This window comes from Protopterus annectens, chromosome 17.part0, assembly GCF_019279795.1.
Source record: "Protopterus annectens isolate FY-2018-M chromosome 17.part0, PAN1.0, whole genome shotgun sequence".
Taxonomy (NCBI): Eukaryota; Metazoa; Chordata; order Ceratodontiformes; family Protopteridae; genus Protopterus; species Protopterus annectens.
This window is the reverse complement of record NC_056751.1, coordinates 622,922,147-622,934,503: the sequence shown is the minus strand read 5'-3', so window position 1 is coordinate 622,934,503 and position 12,357 is coordinate 622,922,147.

Here is a 12,357-nt window from a genome sequence, read left to right as displayed (position 1 = left end):
ATAAAAAATGAAGTCCAAATCATCGCAGAAGTAAAGCAGTATGCACATTAGTGTTTATGGTAAATGGGGTGAAATAGCCAATTAATGGTTCATTGGAATGGCTGTAGGGGTGAAGCTCCATTCGACCATGATTTTGTGAGGGGAGAAGGGCAGCAAACTCAAAGACAGCCCCGGCTGAACTATACCTCTCAACTGTCCAGAATTTTGCAGATTGAATAGATTTTTGCTTCTTATTTTTCGTTTGTTCCTCATAAAATTTGTGGTTTTCTGTCAAATCATTTAGGAATGAAGTCACTAAATAATGACAGACACGGAGTTTCAGACTTCATAACCTTCAGAAAAATGCATGCTAAAGCAAAACCTGTTATTCGATCAACTGTCTCATTATATACAAGAGCAATTTTTAGTACTGTTTATATGTTCCCCCCATATATTTGGCCTTGTCCAGATTTCCTGCATTAACAGGTTGAGAGGTACATGCAAATAAATTACTTTATAGAATTAGGCATATCCAAACCTCTCAACTGTCCCCGATTTTGGCTCAAAATGTTGCACTTCCCCTAATAATCCCTCCGCAAAATGGCAATTTTGGAAGAAAACATGGAGGGTTTACAATTAATAAATAACTGTAATAATCGGTTATAGATTACTTTTATTTCAGAAATGCATGTAGATTCTTTTATTTTGTCAGCTGCTCAAGTTAGCAGTACTAATATTAAAAAGTGTCCCTTCTTTGACAGGTTCCCAGCTGTATTGTGTGGCTATTTTATATTTTTGAATCACATTTCTGGTCCATTTTTCATAAAATTGTTTTTTTTTTTTGGCAAATTAGTGGCAAATCATTAAAGACTAAAGTTAGAAAATAATGACATACATTTCTGTTTCAGATTTCATACCCTTCAGAAAATTAATACTAATGCAAGACCTACTATTCAATTATCTTTCTAAGTTTATAAGAGCAATATTTAAAATTTGTCCTTATTTTTGGGCCTTTGTCCCACTTCTATGTATGGCTTTGTCCAGATTTCTTGCTCTGAGGTTAAGAGGTATGACAAATGTGTCAGGGCCATCGCAGTCAGCCAGAGACATTTCAAATTGTGACATACTTCTTGCACCCCACTCCCCCATGTAGTGACTCTGGATGTGTCCAAGCAAGGCAAGGAGCAGTTATGCAGTGTAAATGTGCAGATTATCTCCCCATCCAAGGTAGACACAAGCACTACAATGGCTTTTCATCTGTCCTTGATTTTACAGAATGTTCTGGTTTCCGTCATATTTTTATACTGTTGATTTATGCTTATTATTATTCAGAAAGTGCCTGTTGCTCTGTGTTTAAGTAGCAGTGCTTTAATGACCATCTGGTAATCTTGTCTGAGATTGTAAGTTGCAAGTAAGTTTTAATAAGCATACTGTTAAAGAAATGCCAACATTGAAAGCCTTTCTGTTGTTGCCATGCAGAGAATACTTACATAACTAGATAACATGTAAGCCTTGGGTATTGAAATGCATATGACAGTATTTGTAATAAAGGACAGGATTACATTATTTTAAGAGCTCATTACAGGCTTTACCTGCAAACTAAACAGAATGCCAATCTATCATGTGCGGTCCATAACCTTTGCAGTAATCCTTTAAGCAATGTATCTTTAGCTTGTTTCTTGTTTGCTTTTCATTTTTTTACTTTGATCGTGTTTTCCCCATGAAACAAGTAGATAGTTGTTGTCAGGCAGCAGGTCTTTTTTGGATAAGAAACATTTTTACAAGTGGGGGTATCACAGAGATTGCTACTTTCAGCATGTTACTTGGTACTTTAATAAAGCTGAATATAAATTATAATTAGAATTGGAGTACAAGGAGAAGTGGTTTGAGTTGAGTGCTGCTTGTTATTCTTATACTTGATTTTGACTAGCATTCCAGTAATGTATTTAAAAAAGTAATTTATTTTTTCATGCCTCACAACCTTTTTGTTTCCATCTAGATATTAAGTAAGCTGTCATGCAGCGAATAGATTGAAATATGTTTTTTCTTCTACACTTCATTTTATCTTGATTGAACTCTCATAATGATGGTTTGGCACCCAGGGCATAGTATTTAATTAAAGTTACATTTTTTGTGGTTTTGAGCATAGCCCCACCCCTTTCTAGTTGGCCACACCCATTCCAATTGACCCCACCCATTCAGCTGTCTCCTGCAGCCCCCCCTTTGATTTGAAGTCACCAGCCGCCACTGGATTCAGCTGCCAATACAACTCCGTCTTCTCTAAAACAAGTTCCAGGTTCCACCTCCTGAGTTATAAAATAACCTCTCCAAAATAAAAAAAGTAGAAAATTATATGTAGGATATATGTTGATATGTTTAAATAAAGCATCAGTGCTTCTCTTTTTCCTTATATGCTCATAGACTTGTTCTCTAATTTTAGCTATTTACTTGTCTTTTGAGTGGATTTTTATATTCTAATGCAGTCCTTTAAACTGGTGGGACAAAAGCACTTAATTTAATAAACTCTTTGTCCAAGGCTTGCTTCTCTTTTAGGTGTTCAGTTTTTCTTTTAGTTTTGTTATCGCCTTCAAATAATTTTTGTAAAGTTTTGTAAGAGACATGGAAAGGAACTACATTTTGCAATAATGTGGTAGGCAATTCTGTTGAGATACACAAACATCTCTAAAAGTTCTGTGTTAATGTCATGGAATATCTCATTACGACAATGGGGTGCCCGATAAATATGAATGCTGCCACAGTTTCCAGTGGTCCTGAGTGTGTGTGGTAGGTGAAATACCCTGGTATGGAGGGAGTGCTGTCATTGCTCTGAAACCACATCTCATATTCAAAGGGAGATTGGGAACTGGAAGTTTGGGCAGAAGAACCTGAAGGTCACATATAAGTTAGAAAATGCTAAACTACAAAAGATAGCTGCTGAAAAAGGTCTATGAAAGACCTAACAGAGATCAGTACACTGACCTGAACAATCACACAAAAATAAAGAGCAGAGCAGGAACAGCCAGCTGGACAGTAGCAGGAGTGAGTTGAAGGGGCAGCTGAGGTGCTGACTGGTCTCTGCAAGCAGTATCAGCAAAAGTCAGTCAGAGTTTGAGTGTTAGGAAGTGTAGCCAAGGAACTACTACGCTCTTTGCTATAGTTTAGCAAAATGGTACAAATGCAAGTTGTGTACTTACTAGAGTCAAATAATTATTTGGTCTCTGTCCAGACAATGGAGTAGTTAAACTGGCCACGATGCAGTCCATTTTTGCAATCACTCTCCTCACAAACTTGAACTCCTCCCTTGTCCCATAATCTCCTACTGCAAAAGGGACAGAGGGTAATCAATATCTAGCTATAGCCCCATCCACAGATAAGATTACAAAAAGGTCACAAATGAATCACATAAAGATATAGGAACTCTGGGAATAAGAACTAGATCTCATGGATTGCTACAGGTGACTCTGAAATAATTTGGATGGGATGGGTGGGCTGTTTAGTGGCTGGACAGAGACCAAACAAATCAATCATTCTGGAAAGCACATAATTTATGATACATATTTTAGCTGCTAAAATGCCCTCCAAGGATAAGTTGTGAAGAAAGGCAGCTGATATAGTTTGAGCCCTGAGACAGTGAATATTGGATGTGGTGGTCAGTGACTTCCCTGAATTGTAATAGTGAGAAATGCAATCATATAACCATATGGAAAGGGTGACTTTAGACACTACTGACCTTTCTTAACAGGAGAGAAGGATACAAATAACTGTTTATCCTTCCTGAAATCTTTAGTATGGTGTAAATAAAGTTGCCTACAGACATCCAAGCAGTTTGACATTCTCCTGTATTTGAACATTTAGGAAAAAATACTGACAGTTGAATTGACTGGTTATAGTTGTTTTAGGTGGCTACTTTTGGCATAAAGGATGACTTAGTTCTAAGTGTTACTCTGCCCTGACGAAAAACTATCTATCTATATATATATATATATATATATATATATATATATAATGATAAGGCCTGAAACTCTGAAACTGTTTTCGTGCAAGTAATGGCTTCCAGAAGGATGGCCTTCCAACTCAAGAATTTCAAGACAATAGAAGAGGCCCATTTGAAAGGGGGTTTAATCTATTTTTTATGCATGCAATTTAATCCCAAGAGGAGCAGGTGTAACCAAGGAGGGTCTGGAATAAAATATGAACCTATATGGTTGCCTGTGGCTTCTCAAATGTATACAACTTATTTTGTACCTTTAAGCATAATACAGTTGGATATCAAAAGGTTGTAGGAATGCCATTCTTTTAAAATAAACTTCTTATTGAAACAAACACTTGCTTTCTCTGAACTAACTGGTAAGAAAAGTCTTGAAAATGATGTACATAATAGTGACATAATAAATGGGCACCCCTCTTGGGCCTGCTGCATAATGCATTCATGGTCTGTGTAGTTAAACAGTCTGAAATGAAACTGAATAGAGGGCCTGTTTGGTGGCTATGGGAAATGCAGAGTCCTGAGGGAATGTTCAGTTATAAAACACTGAGCTAGGGAGAGATCTAGTCATCGTGTCTTTCGGCTTTTTCCCGGTTAGGGGTCACCACAGCGGAACTCCGGTCCACTAATGATTGATAGTTGATTTTTACATGCCGAGTTACCAGCCCTGATGCACAACCTTCAAAGAAGGTACGCCCATTCACGCATGTCTCCATGCAGAAGATGCTCTAGCTGAGAATCGAACTGGACAGCGTCTTACTGTGAGGCGACAACGCTACCGCAGCACCACCACCGCGGGTTAGGGAGAGATCTAGTACCTTCCTTAAATGGTCTTCCAGAAATGCACACAAGTTTCTAGTCTCAATCCCTTCAGGGAGCACAGCTAAATGGAGGCTATTCCTCCAGCTTCTGTTTTCAGCATTTAACCTGTTCCACAGTTTCTGTAGTTCACAGTCATGGTCTTGTAAAACAAGACACGTGCTCTGCATTTGGGTTAGCTGTCCTTGTACATTTTCTTCCAGGCTTCCAATTCCACAACAGCACTGTCCAAGCAATTCCCTCAGACTGTCAATTTCCAGTGCTTCAGTGATGCTGTATCTTCTAATATTTTGGTAGTGAGAAAAGTTAAATTATACAGCTTATTATTTACTTCTGACATTGCAGGCTGGGGAAGGGTAATCTTTTTCATTAAGGGTCTCTGTTATGTATAATCACATAGCAAGAACTTGCAGTTCCTCAGCTGAAATGTTTCCATCAGTAGTTCCCACTTCAGGAATACAAGTACACAAAGAAATTTTGAAAAAGCAGAAACTACACTTAAATTGCACTGCTAGGAGGGAGACAATCATCGATTTACTCCTGCCAAAGCCAAAGTATTGTTGGAAAGATGTTCATAAAGTAACAACTCATTTTGCTACAAACTAGACATAAATGAATGTCTGTTTGTTTAGCTGGACAATTCCTTTTTTCCTTTTTTTTTTTTTTAATCACTGATTTTTTAGGTCCTCAACATCCTACTGGGAACTGTACCAGATTGCCGGGGGTGGGGGTATTGTCCAGAGCATTAACCAGCCTTGCTGTAGCTCTGCAACCAGGAAAGTGTTAGGAATATATTCTTAAGTGCATACTCACTAGGGAAAAGGAGATTTGTTATTGTTGTCAAGTTGAATCCAATTTTTTGTGAGCTCAAGGACTTCAGCACACTAGGCCTGTGTGCCAAGAACTGCTTATTTATGTTGTTGCGAGGTCATACTCATTACTTCAGTAACGATGCCCACCTTCCTGGTTCTATGCTGCTTGTTCTTTTTTCCTTTGATCTTTCCCAGCATCGGTGTCTTCTCTAATGATAGCCTGTCTTCACATTATGTGGTTAGAGTAGTTGAGCTTACGATCCACACAAAGAAAGTTATACTCCTGCCTTTTGCAACTGTATTACCAGAGTTGCAACCAGCTCCAAAAAGTCTCCTGTTATAGAACTTTATTCACAACTTGCATCCTGATCATGAAAGGAAGAAAGGTGCCTGTAGGGTCTTTTTCAGACAAAGAGCATGCAGCTGAGATTCTTTTTTGAAGTATCAAATATCATGACTGTGGATTTTTTTTTAATGTTGATAGTTTGTTGGCTACTAGCCAATTCCAGATTATGCCAAAGTCTGTCTAGAGTACTCTATTTAATTCTTGGTAGGGTTTGTATGCTCTTTTAATAACAATATCTTCTGCATACATACTGCATCTGATAAATGGAAGGTGTTATGGTAGGTCATTAATAAAAACATGTAATAGTAGCAGGCCAAGTATGGCATTGTGGAACTCTTTTGGTAATGCTATTAGTATCAGTATAAGTATTCTGGCTTGGAACCATAAAACCCCTTTTTGAAAAGTACTTGCCACCCTAATGTACTATATCACCAAAAAATCTGCATCTATATAATTTTAATAGTATTGCTGAATAGCCTATAGTCTCAAAGGCCCTATTTCAGTCAAGAAAGATGACACCTATAAGTCAGCTTTTTTAATATTTAAGATTATGTCATCTGGATGTATGATAGTGGTACTGCATTTTGGCCTTAACCTATGCTTTTAGAGAGCATATCATATGTTTACCAAAGGTAATAATAATAATAATAATAATATTAATAATAATAATGACATCTTTTCACATACAAATATTTTTTGATATATATTCTAATGTCTAGCTGTAAATTGTTTTCTCTAGAATTCTGAAAAGGAAGATATACTTTTAACAGAGTGTTAGTCAGCAATGGAGAAGGGAGATTGCAATTTTGGAAGTGGAATGATTAACACATGCTTGAAGCTAGGGAGAAGTGTACCTGATCTCAAAGAAAGGTTAAACATCCAAACAAATAACCTTTGAACTTTGGGTGAGGTATTTGAAAATTAGGGTTGCAGCTGTAGTCTAGTTTCTCAAGTATTTCTTTGACAGACTTTCAATTGATATAGTCGAAATGGAAAGATAGATACTTGAGCAGTGAGTGACGTTGGGTAGGTTTTTAGAATCAGGTATGTTATTAAAAATGCAGGAGAGGCCAGAGAGAGGCAAAAGGTGACATCTTTGATTGCAATAGGGTATCAATATTGATATTATTAGGTGTGGTTGTTTTCTGGAATACTTTGTTAGTGCTAAGAGTCCTGAGTGCTTGCCAATATTTCTGTGGTTGACTCTGATAGGTTGTTAATAAAGTTCTATAACAGGTGACTTTATTGGAGTTGGTTGCAAATCTGGTAACACATTTTAATTTTGGATAGACTTCATGTTTTGCTGTGTTACTGATGTCTTTTTTTTCCATTCAGACCAGACATTGTCCCTCATACCAGCTTATTTAGTCCTGATGTTAACCATAGCAAATTTCTGCTTTGGAGTCTTGTGTGTGTGATAGGGAAGAGCATGTCTTGTATTGGTACACAGATGTTATAGAAGATAGTGAGAGATGCTGTTTGATCAGGATAGTTGAGTATGGATGTGCAGTCTACCATTTCAAGCTTTGCTAGTAGTAATGCTTACCTGGAGCTTGGGGCCTACCTTTCAACCTCTTAGAGCAAGAAATCTGGACAAAGCCACAAATAATGGGGGGACAAAGGTCAAAAAATAGGGACACTTTTTAACTATAGCTCTTACAAACTTAGAAATTTGATAGAATAGCAGGTTTTACATTAGCGTGAATTTTCTGAAGGATATTAAGTCTGAAAATTTAATGTCTACCATTATTTTCTGAATTTAGGCCTCAGTGATTTACCAGAAAACTATAATTTTATAAGGAATGGACCAAAAATATGAGTCAAAAATCTGGACAGTTGAGAGCTAATGAATCAACTGTTAAGAAAATCTGGACAGTTGAGAGCTAATGAATCAACTGTTAAGGGGATTTCTTAGTTTTGAATGAGCAAACTGTAAACAGAGGGCTCATGCTGTTTGACAGAATCTGTAGATTTGTAAGTTTGTTAAGAATATCTGCTATAAGTACATCCGAGTCCGTTGCTTGGAGGCTTGGCTGTGCCATGTGCCATCAGTGATCATCTGTGTAGGATTACAGAGGGATAGAAATCTCATAAAAATATTTTTGGGCTGCCCTTTCCAGTTAAGGTTCAATTCACCCAGGATTACTAACTTAAAGATGCTTTGATAGTTCAGTGATAGTTTTTAAAGTGTCTTGCATCAAACTGACTAAGGAAAGTGAAGGAATATACACCATGGTAATTAGCAGCTTTGCATGACCACCTAACATGATCTGTATAATTCTCCTTTGGGGGCAGTATTTGAGGTCACATTACTTTTGGTTACAGTTAATACAACTAATCCTTCGTTGGTTCCTGTCCTAATATCTGAAAAGCTGGAATAATTTTGAAAGAAAATATGTAGAGATCCATGAGTCTTGTTTTAATCGGGAATCAGTGTCTGAAATAACTTCGGGTTATGTCAGAAAGCCCATGGCTCATGAATGATCCATTTCTTATTAATATTACCTGTAGATCATAGTGTGGGTGTTATACGTTTAAAGCCACTGTAGTTCATGGGCACATGCATATAAGTACTGAGCACATGCAAGCAGAGTGCCATTTTGTGTAAGAAGCCAGAGTGAAAGCATGTATATGTGTAGCAGTAAGTTAGCTAGTTCATTTATGTTTAATGTTCCAGCCATCCATCCTGATGCTTTGTGTGTAATAAACATCTTAAATGAACACATAAGCCTCATCATCTTATTTGATTACTCAAGACGAGTGACATGGTGTCAGAATGTGATCCAAAGTCAAAACCATGAGGCGCACAGTCAACAATGGAAGAATATACACGAGTGGCTTAAACAACTCGTAGACGGCTCTCAAACAGGTCAGAAACAATTTCCAGGTACTTAAAGTCACTTAAATGATTTTTTACTCGATGAATATAAAATGAAGCATTCAAAATGCTCAAAATGAATTACTAAATAAACAAAATGTTTGAAACTGTGACATATTGGTAAAAGTACTCAAAATAATTATGAAAACATTTGAAATAGTATCCAAATCACATAAAATGTTTGAAAAAAAGAAAAATGACCATATTTTTTCTCAATGTACTACTTCTTCACATTAACTAAAGCTATTCAAAATATCTGAACTGTGCAAAGTGTTGGCAGTGTGTACAGTATTACAGCACAGTCTTTTCAAAGAGTAAAGTTATTTCAAAGAGTCTGTTGTACTGTTGAATATTATTACAAGTACCATGTGTGTGTTTGAAGCTTGTTTGGCATGACATATGGATTTTGCAGACCTGGTCTGCTTGTGTTTGATAACAATATTGCAGAAAATTGGAGAGTGTTTGAGCAAAAAAATGATATTTTCATACAGGCTGCTATTTTTGACAATGTTTGAGCAAGAATTTCACATTTCCAAACAGGCTGTTTTTTCTGACAAAGACACACATATAAAAGCAGTTATAGCTGGTTCAGAAGCCATTTTGAGAGAGCATTCATTTGTGTATGCACCTGTTGTGTTTGCAGGGGAGGGGGAAGACTGCCATATTGTGGTACAGACAGAAATGCAGGAAGACCCTGAGTGCTTAAAACGTAAAACTGAATCGGAGATTCTGATGAAGTCCTGGATACATTCAGACAAAAGCACTTAATTCTCTGTTTTTGAATAAATTGTTGTTCCTGTGGCTACAGTCTTGTTTTTGTCCCATTTCCAAGCTGGTGTTGATCAGTTTTTGGCTGTGTACAGTGTGCTTAATATGTAAATTTAGAGAAATGTGCAATCCTCAAAAAATATTAGAATGGAAAGGCACATATTTTACACAAGGGATCCAAAGCCTTGTGAAACGTTTGAAGCATACATAACTGACTTGATAAACAAGGCAAAAACGTGCAGATTTAGTAATCTGAGAAATAAGTTGATAAAAGACAGGCTTGTGTGTGGTGTTAATAATGATGCAGTGAGAAAGACTTTGCTTCGAGATAGTGATTTAACTTTAAGCAAAACCATAGAGATTTGTCAGATACATGATCGTACAGAAAAGCACACGAACATGCTTACGAATGAAAAGAGCATGCTGGCAGCTTCTTCCAGCATGAATGTTGACTGTTTCCAGCACGAGGTAAGAGATATAAGCCAAAGGGCATAGTTCCAGTAAGACCCAGGGTAGCCTGAGTAAAACCAAGGGCACACTCAGTAAAACCGTGGGGTGATTTTGCAAAACCCATGGTAAACCTCATAGTCAACGGTCATAATTGTGGTGGAAACCATAAGGCCAAATGAGAAAAGTGCTTAGCTTTTGGTCAGCAATGCCGCAGAAAGTTTTGTAACTCTAAAGACGCACATTATTTTATTACAAGAGAGTGCTCAAAGAAGCAGGTAGATCAAATAGAAAACTGCGACCCTACTTTTTATGTTGATAGTGTATCTGTGCTTGAGGAAAAGGTTAATGCAGCAAATTTGTTGGCAGAATGAAGTATTTTGTACTGTTTGGATTAATGAGAGACCTGTAGAGCTGAAAGTTAATACTGGTTCAAAGTGCAATGTTATTTCAGCAGAAGTATTTGCTAAAGTAAAAGCTGATGAAAAACTTGAATTGGCAAACTGTGCGAAACTTGTTGCTTGTGGTTGTGAAGAGATTCAAACCGAAGGCTCAGTAGTGCTTTCATGATATTCTGCTGGGAACACTGGTTACTATTTTGAGAATATCAATGCACACAGCTCCAGCCAGATTGCAATGCATGATGTTAAAATTGCAGAAGTACAATTTCCATATGGTTTACACAAAAGGCAAACTTCTTTATCTTGCTGATACTTTATCCTGATCGCCATACTAACCACTGAACAGCATGACAATGAGAAAGCTGATGTGAAGTCATGGAAGTCAGAAATTTTTCTTCCACATGTCTTGATGAGCTCAGAACTCACACAGCTTCTCCAGAAGCTCAACCATTTTATCAGTCAAGGCAGGCCTTCAGAACAATCTTGCTTACCACTAGCTATACAACAGTATTATCCTTATAGAGATGAGATTTTGATGGAAGATGGTATCATCATGAAAGGTCCAAAAGTAGCAATTCTAAGACGTTGCAACAAGAGTATATTAAAATCTTGCATCAAGGTAATCCGGGGACTGATTCTACCAAAAGAAGGTGAGACAACTAGTATTTTGCCCTTCTGTGTGAAAAGATATTGAGAAGGAAATCTCAGCTTGTTCTGTTTACAATAGTACTAAACCACACCAAGAAAAAAGAACCATTTCAGCTAAACCAGATTCCTGAACTACCTTAGTCGAGAGTAGCCACAGATATTTTTGAATGGAATGGTCAGCATTATTTGGTATTAGTAGACTCTTATTCAGATCTTTTTGAGCCTCACCTACTTCCTAACCTAACCTCCAATACTGTCATTATGAAATTGAAGAGACATTTTTTCTGTCCCTGGAAAACCATACAAAGTTGTTTCTGACAATGGTGCACAGTTTACAAGTCAGCAGTTCAAGAGATTTACTGAGACATGAGACTTTGTTCATGTTACTAGTAGTCCTGAGTATCCACAATCTAATGGCTTGGCTGAATAAAACCGATATTTTTCTCAATTTGCTTAATCTCAGAAACATTCCTCATGATAATCTTCTTGGCTCACCTGCTCAGAGACTTATGTCGAAACAAACCAGAACTACACTACTGATCAGTAAGAATTGTTGATTCCAAGTGTTAAGAACAATGAAGTAGTAAAAGCCCAACTCATGAAAAAGCATTTGTCACAGATACTTTATTATGAAAAAAACAGAAAACCTCTCAAACCACTGAAGGAAGAGAGATAGTGAGGATGCAGACAGCAAAAGGTTTTGATCAAGTAGGACTTGTGAAACATCTACCTCTTGATGATGTTGTTGTTGTTGTTTGCCTTTTGTCTTTTCCCAGTAAGGGGTCGCCACAGCGGAACTCCGGTCCGCTAATGATTGGCAGTAGATTTTTACGAAATGCCAAGGTGCCAGCTCGACGCTCAACCTTCAACGAAGGCACGCCCATTTACACATGCATATCTTTTGAAAGCTACCCAACCACGGGGAGGACATGCAGACACCACACAGAAGGCACTCCCAAGCCCAGCCAAGAATCGAACGGGAGAACCTCTTGCTGTGAGGTAACAATGCTACCATTGTACCACTGCGGCACTAGATGATGCTGTACTTAAATTTAATTCTATATTTCTCAACATTCTCAACTCCCTTACCCCCCCCCCCTCCGTGCGCAGTTAGAGTCAAATCCTGTATATCTCCGTGACTTACGCAAGCCACTTGCACTCTAATGCTTAGAAGAGATAAAGCTTGGAGAATCTGGTCCAAAACAAAACTTCCCAACCACCTCCAACACTACAAAGAACTATGCAACCTAACAAAGAAACACATCACTAACGAC